We start from the raw sequence: 11,657 nt of genomic DNA, 5'->3' as shown, positions 1-11,657 counted from the left end.
GAGCGTCCCTTGGTCCCCTCTGCTGTCTTTCCCAACACTCTGGTGGACCTGAATGCCTTTGGTCTAGCCTTGACTTCGCCTGGATGAAGCAGGGGCTTCATCCCAACCTCAGTGCTGTCCTCTGTGGAAGGTGAAGTCTAAGGCCGAGGTGTCTCGTGCTCCTATGCCCAGCTTTAGCTAGGGTGGCCCGTGGTGGGACTGATGGCTTTAGTAGCAGGCATTCCTACTCCAGTGTTCTGCAGGGAACAGTAGTAGGTATTGGAGACGTCTTTCTGTGGTGTCTCCCTCCCTAGAGGAAATGGAGTTACCTTGAAGCATGGACAACTTAAATTAGACTCTCAGAGGCCCTTATGTAATGCTTGTTGGGACCTCTTTCTGGGTTTTGGTGGGTGGATGGAGCTGACTCTTCTGAGAGTGTCTCCGAGGGAGCCCTTTGAAGGGGGACTCTCTAGAGAGTGTGGCCCTGAACTTGTGGTTTAGCTGGGGGAGACACTGTATTGGGTGGGGATAAGTCTTAAAGGGACCCTGGGAAAGGGTGGAGGTGAACGGGCAGGCTGTGGGTTTTGGGTATCTCGATATTGGAACCCTCCCACCCCCACATCCACAAACTTCATGGGTCCTGTGGCATGAAGTAGCTGAGCAAATACCTTTTTGGTTGTGTGGTTGACTTTGCCGTGTCTTGGTAGGAGTATACACAGTCTCCTTCTCACCCAGCCAAGGGTCAACTATCATGGGTTGCCTTGGAAACCTGTCCTTTGAAGCCTTGCCCTCGGATCCCCTGAAATGTTTTTCCCCCTCAAAGCTTCCAGGGTTCCCTGAAAGAAACCGTCCCAGCCCAGATTCCCTTCCCCTTTTGAATTATCTCACCAAGTGTGGAGTCCACAGGCTTTGGCTGATTTTGATTCTTTTGGTCAACTTCAGGCCCCCAACTATGGAAGAAATGCTGCCAAGGCTTCAGAGTTGCCTGAGTGTAGGATTTTGTAAAGCCCCATCTTGACGATATTACCCTGGAAAAGAGGAAAATGGCTGTGATATCCCTCAAGCCCATAAAGGTGACAACATGGTCACTCTACTGGGTGAGGCAGGTGGACCCAGATGTGTGGGTTTCTAAAAGGGAGGGGCAGTGAAGGAGGGGTCAGAATCCTCTTCTTCCTCTGGCTTTATCTCTTCTAGCCTAGCTCACCATAGCCTGTGGATCAGCTTGGATTAGGGCCCCTAATGAAGTCCTCAAATCCAGCTCCTGTAGGACCACTCAAAGATATAGTTCAGGCTGCACATTCCACGGTCCCTGGGCCAGTCGCCTTGCTGTGTCACACGGTCCCCTGCCCCTAACCAAGTGCAGGAGGGGCTGGAGGGCTACAGGAAGGGAGTTGGTGGGGGAAGGTCTGTTTTCTTGGAAGGGGTCACGTGATATGACAACTGGAAGCCACCGAACCGAGTGGCCTTGGAAACTTCTTCCTTCATTAAGCCACTTTGTGTTTTTGTCAGCATTAGAGGCAGCGACAGGCAGACCCAGGAAAGGAAGAGAAGCTGAAATACCAGCTAAGAGCCTTTCTATGGCATTATGACCTCAGGACAGGGGCCATCTCCTGACTCATCCATCCATCCTCTGGACCTGTTCTGAGCACTCATTCTATTCCAGAAGTACTAGGGCTGCAAAGGCATGAGCACCTCTGGTCCGCTGTTCACACTCAACGGCTCATGCTGTTAATTCCACCCACCGTCCTGGACCTAAGCTCAGGCAATCAGCTTATTATATTAGAGTAATAATAATAATAAAAAAGACCCAGGACCTTTAAAATGAGTAATGTTTATTTAAGGTAGAGAAATGTACTGTTAGGGATGTGGGTGAGAGGGATCTTTCAGGCATCCTGGGGGAGGGGCAGAATAGGTCATGTTGGGGGTGGTCTTTCCTCCCTTGCATTACTAGCCAAATCTCTGAAAAATTCTCCTGTACTAAAGCTCTTTCCCTGTGGAAGTACAAAGAAGAGGTCACTTTGGGGACCATGGCAGAGAATGAGGTTGTCAGAATCAAGGAAGTGAGTGGCTTGCCTATGGCCGCCCTCAGGGGCACCCAGTACTCTCTCCTTTGGTTAATACGCTCATATTTTATCTCCGCCCATGGAAGGGCATTTTCCTTCTCACACCCCAGGAGATCCACAGGGCAGGAATTCTCTGCATCTTCTTCTACAGAGAGGCCCAGAGAGATAAAAGAACTCCCCAAAGTCTCATACTATATTTTGCTAGAGCAGAAGGGAGAGCTTAGTTCTCCATCCCTTGGCTTCTGGATCTATGCCTCCGACTTGCTTTGCAGGGCTGGGGATGGGATAAGAAAATTTCCAGGGTTGGACTGGGAAGGTAGGGTCCCCTGGGAAGTCTCTGCAACCACAAGGAACCACCTGAACACTGTTTCCAGGAGGGTAACTGCATCTATGTGCTTGAGGGAGAGCTGGAGGCCAATGCCCGTGTGCTGGTGGAGGAGATGGAGTTCCCTCCGAGCTCCATGTGTGACAGGTGAGCACTGGCTGGGGCCCGTCAGCCATCCTGTTCACTCTGTCCCAGGTCAACCTTTGTACAGAGGAAACAGACAGAGGGGTCTCAGACATGAGGGTTTTGGATATGGTGGCTCTATGGTATGTGTGTGTCTGAAGGGGGAACATGAGCTTCGTTCTACCTGGCTCTGGATGGTATAGGTGATGTGGATGGCTATTGGTCCCACAGGACATGAGAGTCCTCCACGTCCACATCTCGGACACCTCGGTCATCATCCAGAGGTGTAACAGCCGGGACCTAAACATGGGCTGCATTGTGACTGAGATCTAGGCCAACCATGATGACATTGCCAGATGCAGTCAGGCTGAGGCCGAGTCCTGGTACTGCAGCAGGGTGAGGGACAGAGGACACTTGTCTCCTAGACATGGCAGCGGGCAGAAAGCCAGGTGTATAATAACGAGGCCTCTTTTGCAGGTATTATGATCCCTTAGACGGCAACAGGAGGGCAGACAGCTCTCAGGTTATAGTGGCTGGGCAGGGCTGTCACGTATGGTCTCACAGGCTGAGCACTGTACAACCTGCCAATGGTCTGTGGTGTCTGAGTGGGTGAGAAACTGCATCCTGAGCCTCAGGAATGTCTCTGCTTCCCCTACCCTCCACCCCCCTGGTGTGAGGAGATGAAGGCCACGGTGATCCGGCACGGGGACACCCTGCGCCGCACCAAGGAGGAGATCAGCGAGCTCAACCGCATGATCCAGAGGCTGATGGCCGAGGTTGAGAATGCCAAGTGCCAGGTAAGGGTCGCCTGGGGCCTTCCCAGGTCATACAGGACATGTGTGTGTCCCCATTGGATCTCACCATTCATGTTCCAGGCTATCTGCACGACCAGCGTCCCTGGTGGTGGTCCCTGGGGGAGACTCAGGGATGAAAGGGAGAGGCCTACTCTTAGGGTATTCCCAGCTGGGGGAGGGCTGAGACAGGAAACGGACAGAGAGACCTGGGCCATAACCCACCTTGTTCCCCTCTGGGTCCCCAGAACACCAAGCTGGAGGCCGCAGTGACCCAGTCGGAACAGCAGGGTGAGACGGCTCTGAGCGATGCCCGCTGCAAGCTGGCAGAGCTGGAGGCCGCCCTGCAGAAGGCCAAGCAGGACATGGCCTGCCTGGTCAAGGAGTACCAGGAGGTGATGAACTCCAAGCTGGGCCTTGCCACCTACAGGCTGCTGCTGGAAGACAAGGAGCACAGGTGGGCGTAGCTCTCACCGCAGTGGCAGATTCACTGGGCCTGACGCACTGTTTTGCTCCAGGACTTCTCCATTGTCCATTTCTTTTCTGCCATCTTGGAAACTTTTCAGGGCCCCTCCCAGCCCTGAGGAGAGGCTAAGGAGAAGAGTTTTAGCTGAGGTCCACCATCTGATTTATTTATTTATTCCTTACCTACCTTTCTTTCCTTCTTTCTTTCTATCTTTCTTTCTTTCTTTTCTTTCACTCTCTCTCTCTTTCTTTCTTTCAGATATTATTTATCTATTTGTCAGAGAGAGAACGCACACAAGCAGGGGGAGCAGCAGACAGAGGGAGAAGCAGGCTCCCTGCTGAGCAGGGAGGCTGATGTGGGACTTGATCCCAAGACCCCGGGACTTAGTAACCTGAACTGAAGACAGGCGCTTAACAACTAAACCACCCAGGTGTCCCACACCACCTGATTTCTAACACGCCTCTTGTATGTTAGGGACAGCGGCTTGCTGGTAAACGTTTCAGAACCAGCTCTTGGGGGGAAGAAAATGCCCTTTTACAGTGCTTGCCAATTTCAGTGTATAATCTCTTCCGTCCTGGCTGACTGCAGCTTCATTAAGGGTGGGCTAGAAATGTGCAAAACATTAGACAGTGGGAAGAACATTCTAGCTCTAAGGGTGGAGAGACCCAGAGAGAAGGGGTTTCCTTCTTTTCCTGTCCCACAGTGATGAAGAGGAAGCTGGATGGCAGGTCGTGAGTGGACCAGTTCCTCACCCCACGCTTGTTGACGTGCAAGTCTTACTTTCCCATTGTTAGGAAGCTCACATTTTCTCCCTGTCCAAGCACACTTGTCCACATTCAAGATGTCTCTAAACTGACTTTAGATGGACTAAAGCAGGTGTTTCATCAACTTGGCTGTCACCAGGCAGATCTTCTTGAAGTCAGTGGCAGAAGAATAGATTAAGAAGGGATTGAGATTAAACCACAAGGTGGACTCCCAGTAAAGCGTAGGAGTCTGGGGAACAGGTCACAGGGAAGCTTCTGTTTGCTTTCTTTATTGTTGGTGGATAAGCTTGAGACATCCCATCCACCTGGGTGCTCTTGGCTGGTAGGGAGGAGTTCTAGGTGGTGGTGGCTGGCTGTTTGGGACCAGCTCCACACCCCTGCCAATGGTTTGGACTTCTTACTATCCCTGTGCTGGTGTGGTGTGAGCAGCTCTCGGCCGGATCTGTACGTGGAGACCTCTCAGGCATTCTGTCCTGTGGCATCAGGTGCTGTGGGATAGGAGCTTGTGACTGCAGCTCTAAAAAGTATCAAGCTGGCTGGGCTTGATGGAACACCAGGCCCCCAGCCCTCACACCCTCCCTGAGGACCCCAGTTGACCCTCTACCCAACCCACCATGGTGGTGGGGTATAACCTCTTGATCTCACCGTGGGCCATCTCCCATGCTGTCCACTTCTCATTTCTTGTTGTGTGGGTCTCCCTCCTTGTCTCCTGTCTCCCTCAGGCCAAGGAAGGATATTGGGAGGAGAGGCACATGGTATGTTCTGTTGGAGGAATCTGGACTGCCTGACTCCTGAAAAGGACTGTCCCTCAGCTCCCATTCCTCACCCTGACCCATCTCTGAACTCTGGCTAATCCCTTCCTTTCCTAGGTCTTCCTTCCCTCCATGCTGTCAGTGCTTAAAGCTACATGGTTCCTGTCATGCTTTTGATCTTTCTGTACATTCTTTCTGTCCTGGAAAGGGTGGGTGGGATTTCTAGGAGGACATTCAATGTGCTAAGGTCATTTCAGCTACTTATTCAAGTGAGTGTCAAGGCTGGAGACACTGAGGAGGGGTGTTATAATGGCTCAGGGCTCCAGAGGGAATGCTCCACTGTCAGAATATGTCTGGCCCAGTGTTGGCTTGTAGTGGGCCCTGAGAAATGTTAAGAGAATAAATGAATTCATCTCTAAGGTTTCCAGTTTCCCACAGGGCATCTCCACTTAAATGTTGCACTGATTTTGAATTCAAAATGCCTTGAAATCACCTCGTTGTTTCCCCCTGTACTGATGCCCACTTGTGAGCTTAGCCTCTTCCTACCAGTTCTTTCTAACACTCCAGCTTCAAACCCTTTGATACCGTTTTCCCCACCCAAAGAGTCACAGAAATCTACCTGTTTTTTCCTTTGAAAAATGCTACGAGGAACTTCTTTCTTTGCAAAATGTCAGACTAGGACCTCTGGAAAACCCTTTTGTCCTTAGTCACTTACAGTTCTGAAAAATATACTTAAAAATATATTTTAATGCACCATGGAGTTAGCAAGAAGGTATGGCAAGTTAGAAAGAGGAACAAAATGGAAATTCCAGAATTGCAAAGTATAATCATTGAAATGAAAAGTTCAATGAATGGGCTTAATAAAAGATTGAAGATGTCAGGGGGTAGGGTCAGTATACTGAAGACAGAGGAGTAGAAATTTTCCAATCTGAACAACAGAAAGAAAAGATCAAAGAAAAAGTAACAGAGCCTTGGAGACCTGTGGGACAGTATCGAATAATCTATCATATGCATACTTGGGGTTCTAGAAGAAAAAGGGTGAGAATGATGTGGGAAAATATTTGAAGGAATACTCCTCATATTTGGTCCAAGAACTCTTGTAGTGGCCAAGAAGACAACCGGCTGTTTAAAGCAAAAATAATGATATTGTTCATAACATTTGTAGAAGGAAAAGATCTGGCAACGATGACACAGATGATGGGGAGGTGGGCCAATGAATTACACTGTGATGAAGTATGGAGTAGCACAGTATTAATTCCAAATAGACTCTGATAATTAAGGATGTATAGTTTTAGTTCTAGAATAATCACTAAAAACAAATATTTATTATCATAAATAAAAATAAAACATTAAAAAAATTTTTGTTTTTTAAAAAAGACTTTATTTATTTATTTGAGAGAGAGAAAGAGTGAGGAGAAAGAGAGAGAGCTCAAGTAGGGGGGAGGCAGAGGAGCAGAGGGAGAAGCAGGCTCCTTGCCCAGCAGGGAGCCTGATGCAGGGTTTATCCCAGGATTCTGGGATCATGAGTTGAAGGCAGACAGTTAACCAACTGAGCCATCTGGGTGCCCCCAAAATAAGATATTTTAATAGAATAAATAATGTTAAGCATTTAAAAGTATTTGATTAACTCAAAAGCAAGCAAAAAGGAACACAAGAAGAGGAGGACAATTGTCTCACCTGAGACAAATAAGAAACAAAAAACAAGATGGCTGATTCAAATCCAATCACATAATAATTACATGAGGTGTTTATGTTAAAAACTAACCCCTCAAAACAGGAAGACAAACAATTCAGTGAAAACAGGCAAAAGATTTCAATCAACTCTCTACAAAAGAAGATGTATTAAGGGCCAATGACCCATGGCAGCTTTTGCAGCTTGCTCATCATTATTAGTCATCAGGGAAATCTGCTATGAGGAAAACCCAGCAGCCACGAGAAGGCGAACATTTAAGAGACCGAGGATACGAAGTGTGGAGCAGCTGGAGCATTCACGGAGAATGAAATGGTACAGTCACCTTGGCAAACGGTTTGGGAATTTCTTCTTCTTCTTTTTTTTTTTTTAAATATTTTATTTATTTATTTGAGAGAGAGACAGTGAGAGAGAGAACATGAGCGAGGAGAAGGTCAGAGAGAGAAGCAGACTCCCCGTGGAGCTGGGAGACCGATGCGGGACTCGATCCCGAGACTCCGGGATCATGACCTGAGCCGAAGGCAGTCGTCCAACCAACTGAGCCACCCAGGCGTCCCACAGTTTAGGAATTTCTTATCAAGTTAAGCATATACTGCCAAAAGACAAAGCAATTCCACTCTTGGATATTTGTTCAAAAGAAATGAAAAGTAGGTTTACATAGAGACTGGTACATGAATCTCATAGGGGTTTCATTTAGAATAGCCCCCAATCGGAAAAAACAGGTAGATGGACAAACAAAACTAAGATATTTTTATACAACAGAACATGACTCAGACATACAAAAGAATGACCTACTAATTCAAGAAATGACATGGATGAGCCTTAAAAACATTTGTGCTGAGTGAAAACGTCAGACACAAAAGAGCACATACTGAATGTTTGCTTCTATTCAAATGAAGTTCTAGAAGTGGCAATACAAACCTATGGTGATGGAAATTGGGTGAGTGGTTGTCTGGGATGGGGTGGGGAGATGGGCTGCAAAGGGAGAACAGGGAACTTTCTGAGATGGTGGAAATGTTCTGTACATTCATTCAGTCGTGGTTAAATGGGGCATACATTTTGTCAAAACATGTCGGATATGTGTGCCTTTTATTGTGTGTATTTTTTATTTCAATAAATTAATAATAGAATAGAATAAGAAATACTAATTATTTTTATTGATTATTTTATTATTAATAATTAACATGAATAATTTCTCTCAATAATAAAGTTTAATAAAATGACTTAAAAACCCAGTCTAACAAGTATGTGAAAGATGTAGATCATTAAAAATTTTTTTTATAATTTATTTTTATTCCCCAAGAGTACAGGTCTGTGAATCATCAGGCTTACACACGTCACAGCCCTCACCATAGCACATACCCTGCCCAATGTCCATAACCCAACCACCCTTTCCCTACCCCCTACCCCCGGCAACCCTCAGTTTGTTTTGTGAGATTAAGAGTCTGTTATGGTTTGTCTCCCTCCCGATCCCATCTTGTTTCATTTATTCTTTTCCTACCCCCCAACGCGCCCCCCCCCCCCACTTTGCATCTCCACTTCCTCATATCAGGGTTGGAAAGACGTATATCTAAAGAAATATAAACATTATCCTAAATGAAAGATAACAAAGAAGCTCTAACTAGTACAGTTTTTTTTTTTTTGAAAGATTTTATTTATTTATTTGACAGAGAGAGAGATTACAAGTAGGCAGAGAGAGAGAGAGGAGGAAGCAGGCTCCCTGCTGAGCAGAGAGCCCGATGCGGGACTCGATCCCAGGACCCTGAGATCATGACCTGAGCCGAAGGCAGCGGCTTAACCCACTGAGCCACCCAGGCGCCCTAGAAGCTCTAACTAAATGAGGAGTTAGATTGCATTCATATTCAAAATTCAATTGACATATATTTTTTTTATTTTTTTTTTTTATTTTTTTTTTTTTATTTTTTTTTTAAAGATTTTATTTATTTATCAGAGAGAGAGACGGGGAGAGAGCGAGCACAGGCAGACAGAATGGCAGGCAGAGGCAGAGGGAGAAGCAGGCTCCCCGCTGAGCAAGGAGCCCGATGTGGGACTCGATCCCAGGACGCTGGGATCATGACCTGAGCCGAAGGCAGCTGCTTAACCAACTGAGCCACCCAGGCGTCCCTCAATTGACATATATTATATATAAAACATAGCATGTATTATATACATATCAGGTATGTTTTATACACAGTATTTTAATATATAATATTGCATACACACATAGGCACACATGTATAATATATAATATGTATAGCATATAAATATAAATATGGTACAACATACATTATATATAAAACACATGTATTATAAACATATGTATTTTATGTATACAAAATACATAATATATGTCAATTTTGGGGCTATCTAGTTTGTTCCATTGATCATTTGTCTATTCTTTTGTGTATATATTATATAAATATATTAAATATGTTAAGTATATATAAATATAATATATGATGGGACACCTGGGTGGCTCAGTTGGTTGAGTGTCTGATTCTTTTTTTTTAAAGATTTTATTTATTTGAGAGAGAGACAGAGTGACAGAGAGAGCATGAGCAGGGGAGGGGCAAAGGCAGAGGGAGAAGCAGCCTCCCCGCTGAGCAGAGAGCCTATGTGAGGCTGCATTCCCAAACTCCAACATCATGACCTGAGTTAAAGGCAGATGCTTAACCGACTGAGCCACTCAGGCACCCTGAGTGTCTGACTCTTGACCTCAGCTCAGGTCTTGATCTCAGGGTCATGAGCCTGAGATTCATACATCATCATGTATGAATGTACAACTAACGTTATATGTAATATATAGTTATAGATATACTTCATATATCTATGTCTGTATCTTTGATATGCAACAGAAGTGACACTGCAGATCAGTAGTAAAGGAGGGACTATGCATTGGTTATATGCATGGGAAAAAAATGGAACTGGAATCCTGCCTTCTATTATACACAAAATCAATTCCAAGTCAATTCAAATTATAAATGTCAAATGCAAGACTTTTAAAAGTTTTAGAAGAAAAAACTGGTGAGTGTCTTTTTGACCTTGGTATAAGGAAGGATTTTTTTAAAGTTTAAGTTCTTATTTCTTCATTTGAGAGGAAGAGAGAGAACACGAGAGCACAAGCAGGAGGGAGGAGGGAGAAGAAGACTCCCCACTGAGCAGGGTGCTGTCGTGGGGCTCGATCCCAGGACCCCAGACCCAGGACCCTAGGATCATGACCTGAGCGAAAGACAGATGCTCAATGGACTGAGCCACCCTGGCGCCCCTATAAGAAAGATTTTTATGCAAGGCACACTGAATGCTTAATATGAAGGAAAAGGTGGGTAAAGTAGACATTAAAATTAAGAACTTCTATTTATCAAGTAGGGACAAGGTGAAAAGACAAGCCATAAACTTGAAGGTGATATTCATGATACATGTAAGTGACAAAGTATAATATATAGAAATAGAGATTTATATAGAAATATAAAAGTACTTGGAATCTAATAAAAATAAGGCAAACAACCCAAAAGAAAAATGGCAAAAGAAAAGGAAATCCATAGAGATAATAAACATTTAAAGAGATATTCAGCCTCAATAGGACTCTGAAAATGCAAAGCAAAACCAAAAATAAAACTGATTATATCCTTTCATCATTAAAAATTAAAGACATGTCAGAAAAGATATGAATCTGAAATCTGATCAAAGTCTAAATTGTTATTACAACAGCTTTGGAAAATAATTTTTGTCTTGTATTATTGAACATTTGACCCAGAAATTGCAGTCCTAGACATGTATCACAGAGAAATCCTCACATATGCCCAACAGGGGACATTCAGAAAAGTATTCATAGGACCATCTTTGTAAGAGAAAATAAAACAAAACAAAACAATAACAGAGTTACATAAAATATTGTGTATTCACTTAATAAGATGCTATGAATCCTAGCAGAGGACTCCTCCTTAATTAAAAAGAAAAACAAAAAACTTCCTTTGTAAGTTATATCTTTAAAAAAAACCCCAAAACCCAAACCTCAACCAAACAAGGAAAACTGATAACGCATGTGTGTGATCAAACTGGAAGAAAAGAAAGCAAGGGTATAATTGTCCCCAAATCCAAGGAAGGGTTCAACCCTAGGGAGAGCAGGGGACAGTCTGGGGACAGAGTGTGCAGGCACATGTAAATTACTAGTAACGTTTGGCTTTGTGCTTCTAAGTGGGTTCCTGGGTATTTCATTTTCATTATAGTATTAGATAATAAAATCGATATACTATTTATAAGACATGAAACCTCAACAGAAGGCCTAATTGAAAACCTAAAGATAAAACAGAAAAACCTAAACAGAAAGTCTTCCCTAAAACCTAAGGCCATAAATTCAGAGTGGAAGAGTGTGTTAAGGTGAGTGGTTAGGGGTTCAGAGGGCATTGTACACAGGAGGAGTGAGAAGTTCTTCTCGAAACTTATTTCCTCATTTGGGCGTGAACATGTATGTGGGTACTGATCCACGATATCAAATGTATTTCTTATTTTGAGTTATGTTTAAGAAATGGTTTGACAGGGGTGCGTGGGTGGCTCAGTGGGTTAAGCCTCTGCCTTCGGCTCAGGGTCCTGGGATCGAGCCCCACATCGGGCTCTCTGCTCAGCAGGGAGCCTGCTTCCCCCCCCCCCCCTCTGCCTGCCTCTCTGCCTACTTGTAATCTCTGTCAAATAAATAAATAAAATCTT

Source organism: Mustela lutreola, chromosome 8 (assembly GCF_030435805.1).
Source record: "Mustela lutreola isolate mMusLut2 chromosome 8, mMusLut2.pri, whole genome shotgun sequence".
NCBI lineage: Eukaryota > Metazoa > Chordata > Mammalia > Carnivora > Mustelidae > Mustela > Mustela lutreola.
This window is presented reverse-complemented; position numbering follows the sequence as displayed.